Source organism: Schistocerca piceifrons, chromosome 2 (genome assembly GCF_021461385.2).
Source record: "Schistocerca piceifrons isolate TAMUIC-IGC-003096 chromosome 2, iqSchPice1.1, whole genome shotgun sequence".
In the NCBI taxonomy this organism is placed as follows: Eukaryota; Metazoa; Arthropoda; class Insecta; order Orthoptera; family Acrididae; genus Schistocerca; species Schistocerca piceifrons.
The window spans coordinates 858,341,669-858,354,975 of record NC_060139.1 but is presented as its reverse complement, the minus strand read 5'-3'; the positions used below and the strand labels follow the sequence as shown (position 1 = coordinate 858,354,975).

Below are 13,307 nucleotides of genomic sequence, written 5' to 3'. Positions count from 1 at the left end.
GAGCTACTCAGCTCCTTCTGTGACAATGTGATGAAATGGGGAATTGTACAACCTTCATTTTCACCCTATTGTAGTCCTCTATTACCAGTAAGTAAACCGGACAGTTCTGTAAGATTAGTTCTCGATGCTAGACGTATCAATAAGATTACATATACGACCAGACTACTTGGACAAACAGCTTCTAAAGTTTTACAATACAAAATATCTCAGTATACTCAATCTCATGATGTCCTACTGGCAAGCAAAGCTCCTCGTAGGAAATCGAAAATATAAAGCATTTGTTTGTGGTGGCAGAAGTTACGAATTCTGTGTTCTACCTTTTAGACTGAACATTAGTGCAGGCATGTTTATATCGTCATTGGACAAGGTTTTAAGACCATAATTGCTTAGCAAAGTCACTGTCTGTGTAGACGATCTGCTACTAGCCATACCTACTTGGTTAGAACATATCAGGCTCATTGAACAGGTGCTTCAACGATTTGCAGATTACAGAGTAACAGCCAATTTAAAAAAGTCTAGTTTTGGTAGGCAGCAAGTCAGATTTTTAGGATATGTTCTGTCAGAGCAAGGTGTATTACCTGACCCGAAAAAACTTAATGCCATACGCAATTGTCCAGCTCCAAGGAATAAAAAACAACTAAAAGCTTTTTTAGGACTAGCATCTTTTTTTCGTAAATATGTACCACAGCAACTGACGAACAGTGATGCATTGCTCAACTTGTGAAAAAATAGGCCTTGATTATGGGATGATGAGTATCGGAAGGTCTTTAATAACATCAAGCAGGCATTAGTCAATACAAACATTCTTAGCCACCCTGACATGTCCGAGGATTTTTGTCTGTGCACAGATGCCTCATCTCAAGGGCTGGGGGCATGCTTGCTCCAGATGTGGGAAGAAGAAGGTAAACAAGTAGCCAAGGTCATCAGTTTTGATAGTCATACATTATCAGAAATGTAAAGATCTTACTCTGTGTCAGAATTGGAAAGTTTAACTGTAATATGGGCATATAAAAAGTATGAATATTTTTTGTGGGGCAAGAATACCAAAGTTTACTGTGACTGTCAGTCACTGTCATTTCTTTTAACATGTAAACTGTTGCGTGGTAAATTAGCTAGGTGGTGTCTATATTTACAAGAATTCAATTTCGAGATCATTTATATTAAACGAAGTCAGAATGTTATTTTAGATGCCTTGTCTAGGTTACCTCAAGATTTAGAGGAATTTAGTGAATTAACAGAGCAAGATGTAGAAAGCAAAATGTTATTAATGCAGGCTACAACACAACAGTCTGATTACCATAAGTTCTGTGAGCAAATGGAAATTATACAACAGCAAGATCACAGATGGAGTAAAGTCATGCAAAACCTGAAGCAAGATGAAGGTGGAAAGGTAAGTAAATGGTATAAGGAGTATAAGGGTTTTTTGTTTCATAGGAAACACGAAAAATCTGATCAATGGTGTGTGAAAAATCAAAACAGTCCAATGTGTCAAAATATACTGAGCTATACCCAATACTCTCAAAAAACCCCAGTAGATATAGTATCCCTGGACATAGCTGGTCCATATCCAAGAAGTAAAGCAGGAGTAAGGTACGTAGTAGCACTCTACGATATTTTCTCAAAACATGTCAAAATGCATGCCATTAAGAATGCAACAGCCACAAATATAAGAAAAAGAATTGAGGGAGACTATTTGAGAAGAGTAGGTAAACCAAAGGTGCTACTAACTGATAATGCTTAATATTTCGTAGGGCAAAAGTGGAAACGATTTGTCCTCACAGGGCATAAAGCACATATTAGTAAGCTTTTTTCACCCAGAAGCAAGCCCAGTAGAACAAGTCTTTAAAGAATTTAACCAGTTTATTAGGACTTACACCCCTCACAAACACACCCGATGGGTGGAATATGTAACTCCTTTCATGCAAGTTGTCAATAACCTTCCACATTCTTCAACAGGTTTCACACCTAACAAATTGATGTTCCGGACAAAACAAACAAATGAGTGGGGGTTGCCCATACCAAAGCTGCCCACTACAGTGATGACACTACAAGACAAAATCAAACAAGCCATGGTTACACTAGAAAACATGGCCGATTACAGAAAGAAGAGTTATGATAAGAAACTGAAACGAGTTATGCAATTTTTTGAAGGGCAACGAGTCCTCTTAAGGACGCACCCTAAACTGACAAAATTTGGCAAACTGAATAAGAAGTGGCAATTACTCTGTTCAGGATGATATGCAATTTCCAAAATACCATACCTTGGGACGTACAGATTAGTCTATGAGAAAACAAGGAGAGACAATGCTCTCCACCCTCACAAAGATATAAAAGCTTTTATAGAATGATGAAGCTAGGTAACATTTTTTCTCTCTATCACAAGAGAATTGTATATGGTGTGTATAAATCTAAGTGTAATTTTTCTTCTGGAGTGTATTTTAAGATAAGTTATGTGTAAAGGCATAAGTAATTCTTTTGATTTGTACACATAGGTATAAAATTAACAGCAATGAGAAGTAATACACTGCTAAATGCCAAGCAAAAGTATAAACAAATTAGTGTATGGCTCTGCTGTCCGCGCTCAACAATACGTGCTGTCAGTAGAAGGAGAGGTGGTATTGACCTGTGTGCATATGCGGCAGACTCGCAGAAGGTGCAACCAAACAGGAATACGAAATGTACTGGTACATAACTTAAATACAAAGTAAATGGAAATACTATGTAATTACATCTACTATCTAAGAACTACAGAACCTATTGATATGTGTAAACAGAGATTTAATTAAATACTAAGCTATACACAACATGAAACTTCCTGACAGATTAAAACTGTGTGCCCGACCGAGACTCGAACTCGGGACCTTTGCCTTTCGCGGGCAAGTGCTCTACCAACTGAGCTACCGAAGCACGACTCACGCCCGGTACTCACAGCTTTACTTCTGCCAGTACCTCGTCTCCTACCTTCCAAACTTTACAGAAGCTCCTTCGCAAGGAGCTTCTGTAAAGTTTGGAAGGTAGGAGACGAGGTACTGGCAGAAGTAAAGCTGTGAGTACCGGGCGTGAGTCGTGCTTCGGTAGCTCAGTTGGTAGAGCACTTGCCCGTGAAAGGCAAAGGTCCCGAGTTCGAGTCTCGGTCGGGCACACAGTTTTAATCTGCCAGGAAGTTTCATATCAGCGCACACTCCGCTGCAGAGTGAAAATCTCATTCTGGAAACATCCCCCAGGCTGTGGATAAGCCATGTCTCCGCAATATCCTTTCTTTCAGGAGTGCTAGTTCTGCAAGGTTCGCAGGAGAGCTTCTGTAAAGTTTGGAAGGTAGGAGACGAGGTACTGGCAGAAGTAAAGCTGTGAGTACCGGGCGTGAGTCGTGCTTCGGTAGCTCAGTTGGTAGAGCACTTGCCCGCGAAAGGCAAAGGTCCCAAGTTCGAGTCTCGGTCGGGCACACAGTTTTAATCTGCCAGGAAGTTTCATATCAGCGCACACTCCGCTGCAGAGTGAAAATCTCATTCTGGAAACATCCCCCAGGCTGTGGCTAAGCCATGTCTCCGCAATATCCTTTCTTTCAGGAGTGCTAGTTCTGCAAGGTTTCGCAGGAGAGCTTCTGTAAAGTTTGGAAGGTAGGAGACGAGGTACTGGCAGAAGTAAAGCTGTGAGTACCGGGCGTGAGTCGTGCTTCGGTAGCTCAGTTGGTAGAGCACTTGCCCGCGAAAGGCAAAGGTCCCGAGTTCGAGTCTCGGTCGGACACACAGTTTTAATCTGCCAGGAAGTTTCATATCAGCGCACACTCCGCTGCAGAGTGAAAATCTCATTCTATATACAACATATTTACAAAGCAAAAGAAAGCTATATCTAAGGTAAGAAGAAACTACAAAATACCGTAAGGAATGTCAACTAATTTTCTTTGCAGAGTAAATGATCATAAAGGGTAACAGAATAAACGAATGTCTATGAATGTAAACAAAGTATAGAAATATCTGCGGCTGAGTGTAATGACCAAATGTATCGAATGTACCAAGCTACGTAATGCAATTAGTTTTAAGTTAGTTTTAAATTTTTTTCTTTCAGCGACCAGTGCATTGTCACGGCGCAGAAGAATAGAATGAAGTCGGAAGTAATGAGTACCAAATGAAGAAAAGGACCGCACCTCAAGTAAACAATTTAGTCATAAGGATATTTATACAAAGGTCATAGGGCAAATGAAAAAAGGAAAATATGCATTGTCGCAGTATATCTCCATGACATTTATCAGTACCTATTTGGTGCAGAATACACATAAACCTTTAAGCATGTGATTTTACAAGAACCAATTAATTTTTATCGTGTCACATGAAAGACTGAATAACGACATTTTCAAGTACTCATGAAAGATAAATCTATGATGGTTAAAACTTCATATTTCACACTAAGCTACATGTGAACTGAAGAAAACGGCACTAATGCATTAAGAAACATGATACTACGTGAATGATTAGTCAGTACGCATTATTTGCGTGAAATAAAAGTTCCTTGGCAACTAGTCCATGATTGTTCAAGCAACATTTCCTCATAAATCCTTGCGCCAGTAGATGAATATTTCCTTTCTTCCCTCCCAGCCATAGGAGGTGGTGCCAAGAGTAGTTAGGCCAGCAATGCATAATGTTTTAGTCCTATTTCCATTGTTTTTTTCTCTCCTCTACCTAAGGAAGAAATGAGCTCCCATAAGTGATAAAAGACTATCTATAAAATGAAGTATAAATGTATCATATGCTTGTATTGTATCATAACAATGTGTTATGTAAATAAATTGTAGCCATGCAGGGTAGCCGAGCGGTCTGAGGCACTTTTTACGGTCCACGCGGCTCCCCCTATCGGGGGTTCGAGACCTCCCGTGGTCATGGGTATGTGTGTTGTCCTTAGCATAAGTCAATTTAAGTTGGATTAAGTAGTGTGTAATCTTATGGACCAATGACATCAGCAGTTTGGTCCCAAAAGGTTTTACTGTACCGCAAATTTCCAATTAAATTGTATATGCGATGTGAACGAAGTTAAGTTGAAACTAACAAACAAACTGTAGTAACAGAACCCAGTCAATGAAAAATTTATGACGTTTTAAAACTTAAGAAATGTACATTCATAATATAAGCGATGGATTTAATATCAGCCAAAGGTATAAGCGATCATGTTATGTATACTGTTGTAACTCAATACTTGTATGAATATTCATTGGAAACCAAACCCTGCATGAAGGAATTAACTTTAAAGACAAGCAATTTATACAATGTTCTGGATGACTATATGCATCTTTCAACAAGTGGACAGTCAAGTGCGGTGACATTAACATGCGTGTACAACGAAATAATATCTGAGTGTCATGACTCACCACATTTGATGCATTACTAAGTGAACTAGAGCTGTTCGAGCCAGTACTTACCTAATTGACAGATGCTGTTGGCCAGGGTTCTCTCCACTGAAAATGTGAGTATGACAGGTAATAATGACACCCAGGCCATAAAAATGGAGATCTTTTGCCACAGTGTTGGATTTTGAATAATAAGAACACAACCCAATGCATCCAGAATGAAGAACAATGCTATGGAAATTCTTCAATATGTGGTACTCAGGTGAAAATGTGACACTCGGTGTGAAATCAACACTAAGAAAATGAGTGCATGCATGTGTGATGGTAGCAGCTAACGTGTTGACTGTTAGCGACTAGCTCTTAGCCACCAAATCTGCCAGTGCGCAAGCACAAAACCCGGCAGCGAGATTGAAGCAAACTGAACATAATTGTCAGCATGCTAAATTCAAATATGTAATGGACTATCATATTATCTATATAATTTTTTTAATTTCTTGTAGGACTCTAACATACATAGGATAAGCTGAATAGCCATTTCATTAAATAAAAGAGAAGCAACAAATAAAGGGCCCTATCGGCAAATGTAAACATGTACAAGCAAAAAACACTGTACGTCTCCATACCATATCAACTTGCAGTGTGGGGGCAATTGTGTAGGTACATGGTGATAGACTCCCAGGATATCGTTAAGTTAAAATTTATTAACAAAAAAATAAAGATAGAAAGAAACAGTGACCAAAGATAAGCGTCCGCAAAGACATTAATTATGAATGCGCAGTAAGGTGCAGAAAAATGAAAAAAATCATAATTGAAGTTTGTTTATACATGATTTTGTTTCTCACTCTCTTGTATGTAGAGGTATGTAGAAATTTCTGTTAAAATGTGCAGGTTGGAGTATTATGAGCTATGAGTGTTTTGCATCATATATGTTGCGAAGTAAGAGAAGATTTGATAACAGTATTAAGTATTTTTTATTGAAGTGAAGTGGATCCAAGTAAGGAGGATTTTCTTATTTTTGACACGCACTGGTGTCCTTGAAGTCTGCTGCCTGCATCTACAATTGAACTGTAAGAGAGGAAGTCCGGTTAACCAAAAATCATATAAGCACATTTCCAATAATGCAATTGTAATATACTTTAAATTAGTTTTTTACATTTTTTTATTATAACACATGAAGAAGGTTGCATCTCCACATTCAGTGGAGACAGAGAGGTCAATGGTGCCTCATACATCTCCATCTCCAAAAGTGGTGGGATATCCATGGTGTCAAATGCCTGTTTGCAGAAAAAGTGGATAATCTGTGGGATGCCATGCTGTTGCATACTTCTGCTGGCATCGTTCTCGTAGGGTGATGGTGAAGCAAAAGCACCAGAAGTGTCACCAGGCTGGGGCCGGTATTAGAGGAGGGTGAACTGTTGCCAACTTAGTAGATGGCAGTGCGGGCAGAGCTGAATGAATGCCACTGTAGTCCTGTTTGCTTCTATGCTAAACATGATGTGGCTCTGACTGCCTGTGACAACACTGGGATCCAGCCATATGTGCTGATCCACACAGTGGTGCCTACTTGATATCTGGTGCAGCTGCTGGATGTCTTGATGTTGTGGCACCAGCTGCAGGAGGTCCAATATTGTGCACTTCTGATGATTGTGCAGGATGGTGATTAGTCCTGGACTGAGGTGTTCCTGTAAGTTGATAAAAAGCATGCAGCGCATCTTCCTTATTGGCAGTAGTTATTACTTTTGTCATTTGTTTTCAGCATGTCCATGAAGTGCTCGGGTTCGCTATTAGAGTGGTATGAAAAGGGGCAGTAAACATCTTGGATTCCGTTGTTTTTGCAAAAGTTCATGAACTGAATGGATCTAAATTGTGGTCTATTGTCTGAGATCAGGTGATTAATTTTTTTAGGGTGTGGATTGTTGCAGTTGAGAACATGGTATTTGAGCAACCTACATAGGGTTCTTTGAGAGCATGTCAATGACCACTAACCACATGTCACTGAGGAAGAGGCCAGCATAGTCAATGTGGACGTGCTCCAATGAGAGTTGTGGCATCAGCCAGGGAAACACAAGCTGCAGGCTGCCTGCATGCCAGCACAGGTAGCACAGCCATGGACAGTGTTTCTGTCCTAGGACACAACTGGGCAATAGACGTGCCACCTAGCAAGCCCTCTTGGTGCAGTTTTTTCTCCAAGGCTTGCCTAGAGAAGCTATGTGATGTTGAGGCTGAGCCATGTAGGCATGATGGCCCAATACTCTCCCTCAGCCTCTGAACAGAGCAGGGCACATCTGATGGCTTGCTGCTGATGTAGTGAGAGCATTTTCCAAAGCTCTTAGGCAGGTTTGGTGGACAGGTGTTCAGGTCAGCTCTTGGTAATGAAGCAGAAGAGCTTGAGGCTTGTGTCTGCTGCTGTGGCTTGAGCGATCTGTTGTACACTGATGTGGAGTCCATCATTAACATCCTATAGCTCTCCATTAATAGCAAAACACATTTACTCTTGTTTATCGAACTGTGGATTGGGACCCGATGGGGAGCCAGTAGAGCACATCTGCAATGAAGCACTGAGAGGTAGATCTCTAGTGAATTTGATATTGGTACTTGCTTAGGAATAGGGCACACCATTGTATTTGATGAGTTGTTTTCTCTAGTACACGGCTGTGGGGACCAAAGATGGCAGCCAGAGGTTTATGGTCAGTAATCACATGGAATTTTGCTACATAGAGGAAGTTATAAATTTTTTGGATGCCAAAAATAGTGATAGGGTATCTTTTTCTATTTTTCTGCTTTTGAGTTGAGTATTATTTAACATATTCAAGACATGTACAGTGGGAATTTCTGAACTAACACAATTTATTGTGCAATAAAATGCACTTGTTCTATGTTAGCAGGCATTGGTGGAGAGGACCAATGGCTAGGCATAGTAAAGGCTGTGCTTTAAGCTATTGAAAGCCAGTTAACAGTCATTAGGCAACTGAAATTTGGCATCATTTTTTCTTGGGAGATTGAGAGGTTTTTTGTATTTATGATTGCAGGGGGATAAATTTCCCATAATGATTTGCTTTGTCCGGGGAGGTTTGTAATTCCTGAAGATTAGGCAGCGGAGGGAATTTAATGATGACTTTGACAATTTTCTTTGTTGGGCATAAGCCATCCACACTAAGGATGAGTACCATGTAGTTTCCTTAACGTCTTCAGACCCAAGCAGAATTTTTCTATTATTTAAAATATTTTTTGATAAGGGTATGGCATATGGATGTCGTAAATGAGCATTGAAGTTTTTTGTTACTGCTCATCAGGGTGGAGATTTACCTATGTCCAACTGGTTGGACACTGGGTCTCATTGTGAATATTCATGATATATGGCCATGAAACTGATAACACAAAATTGTGTTTTTTAATTTTTGTTTAACGTTTAGATACAGTATTTACAGAGTATTACAACAGTTACAGTCATCAATAATCCTGAAATTGTAGTGGCATATCACAATCAGTTTTCAGTTGTGGAAGTCAAAGAAACATTGGTGATACACATATATATACTTGTATTCAAAGCATATGAACTTGGTTTTAGCTTTGCAGCCCTTGTTTCGGTACCTCACCCATTTATCTTGTCTGTAACTGGGAACAGAGGCAAATGTCTGCTCTTACTTTTCCTTAGATCTCTGTCTGGAATTTGAATTACATTTGTGCATTTCCTAGGAGCTACTTCATGAGATTCAGACTCAGAGTCAGAAGATAAATGTCCTCTCACGCTGCAGTTGCAGCTGAACTCAGGGATTCACCAATACAAGTTTTCAAATCCAATAGATTCATGATTGATTTCTTGCTAGCGCCTAGTGCCTGCTGATACTTTCTGTACTCAATCCACGAGTTCACAATCACCAAGTCAATGAAATGGAAGAAGACTCTTACAGACCACTTCTTTGTGTGGGTGGATATTTGCTAGTAAGAAATCCTTCTGTCACATAGATCCACACCCCCCACTGATTTTTTGTAATCACAGATACATTTGAGTAGAGGCACTCCAATGAATTCCTTTGCTTTTCTGCCCCATCTTTTTACTATGCTAGTGGGAGAAGCACCATAGAACCTAGATGCTACTGTAACAGAATGATTATCAATCCACTGCAAAACAGTATTGTTCCCATCTTCTCTGACGAACTCATCAAAGGAACCTCTACTTCTCTTCATCAGTTCCTTGTGTCCAGTGGGTTTTGATCTGAGACCAGATAGAATGGTCCCTACTGCATACATTTGTCTTTCCAGCAGGTATTGTGGTAGTTGAATGGATGTGAAGTATCGATCAAAATACAAACAATGCTCACTGGGAACCTTGCTCTTTACCAGCTTCTTCACAACAGAACCCTCTCAAACTGAGCTCTGGCTCTGGTTGCCCAGATGGCCAAGTGCTAGCTCCCTGGTAAATAAAGAAGTCAAGTACCAGTCCATCAGCAGTTATCAGCACAAAATTCTTCAAACCAACTGGATTTGTCTTATTCTTTGTTCCGTCATGGAAAGGAATCATTTGCTCATCTATTAAAAGGTATGTAGAAGCTGGCAGTGACAAACATTTTTCCCTAACACTGTCAATGACTGGTTGCACTTTCCATAATTTATTATTTGCCTTGATTTCATCCAAGACACTCATATTATTTACAAAGTTCAAGTAGTTCCTCAATTTGAACATACAATTCCTTGGAATTACAGTTGATGCGGAGGCCCTCAATCTACTGTGAAAATACATTCTCAGTCTTTTTAGTTTCATACAGCCTGTTACTATGTGTGCACCCACAAGCTTCTTAATTTCATTAGCTGTTGCATTTAGAGGAACTTGGTTATCCTAAAAAGCCTACCGGTATATGTTTGTCAGTTCAACAATGAGATGTCATACGTCGCTTCCAAAATACTGCTCAAAATATCTTAGTGGTATCCACAGTTCCTTGTGCCCCATTGGCTGTTCGATCAATGACAGATCCTTTTTTCCAAAGCATTTGCTTAGGTATGACTTTTGTTTTAGCAACAGTCCCTTTTCTCATAGCTGATGTGTTTGGACATGGATTCCTGTCTTCATTTTTAACCTGGAAGAATAAAATTGAATTATTTTTTTTTAAGAAAAGAAAAAAAAATTATGAAACATTATAAATTCAATATGATGTAAAGTTTAGCAGTTCAGATAAATGTCATTTCCTGCTTCAGGTGCACACAAGTCTGTATTTGCAATAATGTCAAGGTCTTCCTCAGAGAAGTCCACTATGTCACTCAAATCACTGCTCTCTTCTATTACTCTTAGCAGTTCTCTTTCAATTTCTGTTCTCATTCTGTGACTGGCTCATTCATTCCTGAGTTAGGTGGAAGAATAAAAAAGTTGTGAGCTTCTAAAGCTAATTACAAATTAATATTTATGGGAAAATTACTGTGATTCCCAATGCACAGCTAATTTCATACATCTCACAAACTAATACGAGGCACAGACATATTTTACAGTAGATACTGTGTCGGAGAAATTAGTCAGTGATAAAAAATGGACAAAGCTGTGACCTTCTGTTCAGACAGCTGGAGTTTATTGTTTACTCTTGTAAATAATGGGGCCGGCTGGAGTGGCCGTGCGGTTCTGGGCGCTACAGTCTGGAGCCAAGCGACCGCTCTGGTCGCAGGTTCGAATCCTGCCTTGGGCATGGATGTGTGTGATGTCCTTAGGTTAGTTAGGTTTAATTAGTTCTAAGTTCTAGGTAACTGATAACCTCAGAAGTTAAGTCACATAGTGCTCAGAGCCATTTTTTGTAAATAATGAAGTAGTAAAGGTGTTAGTTTACTACATAGACTGTAACATTATTTGTTGATATGTTTACAACAACATCAATAAATAATAACAGAAATCTGAGTATGACTTTCGTACTTAGGTTTCTTTCTGGAAGACATTGCAGAGATATCGCCAGCAACAGCTGCCATGATGCAGTGAGTGGAACATCTCAGTGTAACCAACAGCAGAAACCAAATATCAACAACATAAAAATTCAGAGACAGCTAAAATGTCCAGCGTACTGGACACACGGTGTTTAAAAACTGTAATTTCACTTAAAGCAAAATAGAGAAGTAATGTCCAGCTGACTGGATGCCGGGACAGAAGATTTTATGTTGACATTGGTTTATAAGGTGTGGAAAAGAAGATGAAGATTACTAGATGTGCTTCCCTCATTTTGTCAGTTATGAGGATGTCATCCAGCTAGTTAGGGCAACACCTGACTTTGCGCATATAGTGTGCTAAACAGACTATGTCACACATAGTGTACACTTTATTTCACACACACAGTATGACAACTGCACTCAAATGCATATGCACACTCATATACATTTACAGACACTTAAATACATACTCCTAGATACACGTTATGATAAGATGGTTATACAATACCACATACATAACACATTTTCACTACATACACAACACATACAAGGTCTGTTCAAAAAATTCTGGAACTTGTGTCCACAAAATTTTTCTACACTTACCTTTTACTTATTGTGCATGATGTCCTCCAAAATACTCCCTTCCACACCACTCCCAACATCTTTTCCACTTCTGGAAGTAGTCTTGGTTCACCTCTTGTTGGATTGTATGAAGCACTGTGTGCAAATTTTCTTTTATCTCATCTGTCGTAGCAAATCTTTTGCCTTTCAATGCGGTTTTCAACTTTGTCCTTACGAATGTCTCCCTTTTGTCATGGTCTGGAGAGTACAGGGATGAGGCAGCAAAGTGATTTCGTTTTTTGTGCAATAGTCATGCACCAACAAGGATGAATGTGCAGGTGCATTATCGTGACACAAGAGCCGTGAATTGTCTCGCCACATTTCAGGCCATTTCCTTCTCACATTTTTTCACAGGCATCACAACACATTGCGATAATACCGTTGATTAACAATTTGTCCCTGTCGCAAGAATTCATGATGAACTAATCCTTCAAAGTCGAATGTATCAGCATGGCTTTGACAATTGACCTAACCTGACAAGCTTTTTTTTTTGGTATTGGAGAACCTTTCCCCGCCTGCTATGAAGAGGGAACTTTAGTCAAGGATCATAATTGTAGACCCACACTTCATCACCAGTTATGATTCTCTTAAAGAACATCTTGTTGTCATTTGACGCGATCCAAAAGCTCTTCACAGATTGCGAGGTGAAGGTCTTTCTTGTCTTAACTGATGAGTTGTGGGATGAACTTGGTGGCAGCATGATGCATTCCTAGATGCTATGTTAGGATTTCATGACATGATCCAACTGAAATGTCTTCTGCAATGTCTTGGACAGTCTGTCTTCAATTGGCATGCACAATTTCGTTGACAATCCTGACATTGCGGCATCGGTAAATGTCGAAGGGCGTCCTGAACAAGGGTCATCTTTAACTTCCGTCTCACCATTTTGAAACCTTGTTAACCATTTGTAACACCAAGTATAGCTTAATCACTCATCACTGTTGGTTTCCTGCATCATTTGGTGTGGGTCTGTAAATATTTTCTTGAGCTTCACGCAAAATTGAATGCAGATGCCTTCTCTTCCATTTCTGCTATCTCGAAATTCACAAACTGTGCAACACGATGCTCTACTCAGTACTGAACAATAACTAATAGACATGCGACAATGAAACTTCTGGTAGTTACACATTAAACACAGGCATATGCGGGAATGCTAACCACATTTCGCTCCAACACACTATTGGTGCGAAATCATGGAGTTTTTGAAATTTTTTGAACAGACGTCGTACGTACATACATATATTCTATCACTCAAGTAAATGTGATGGAGTTCCAATCCCATCCACACAAATGATATACTTATCATCAGGTCATGGCAGACTGAGTCTTAACTGTGATACAGTAGGCATGTCATGTCTTTACTACTGAATACTGGCTTTATGCACCATATGTGAAGGGAGAGAAGGGGAGCACCGCCAGTACCATTGTGCAAGTGCCATTGGATAAC

General features: G+C 39.6%; 2 non-coding genes across 2 annotated transcripts; both read left to right on the top strand.

Moving 5' to 3' along the window:
* The first annotated feature begins 3,067 nt into the window (after window positions 1-3,067).
* On the top strand, window positions 3,068-3,142 carry Trnas-uga. The gene has a single exon. It is a non-coding gene; the product is annotated as a tRNA-Ser (tRNA).
* Window positions 3,143-3,671: 529 nt separating this feature from the next.
* Window positions 3,672-3,746, top strand: Trnas-cga. The gene has a single exon. It is a non-coding gene; the product is annotated as a tRNA-Ser (tRNA).
* Window positions 3,747-13,307: the final 9,561 nt, after the last annotated feature.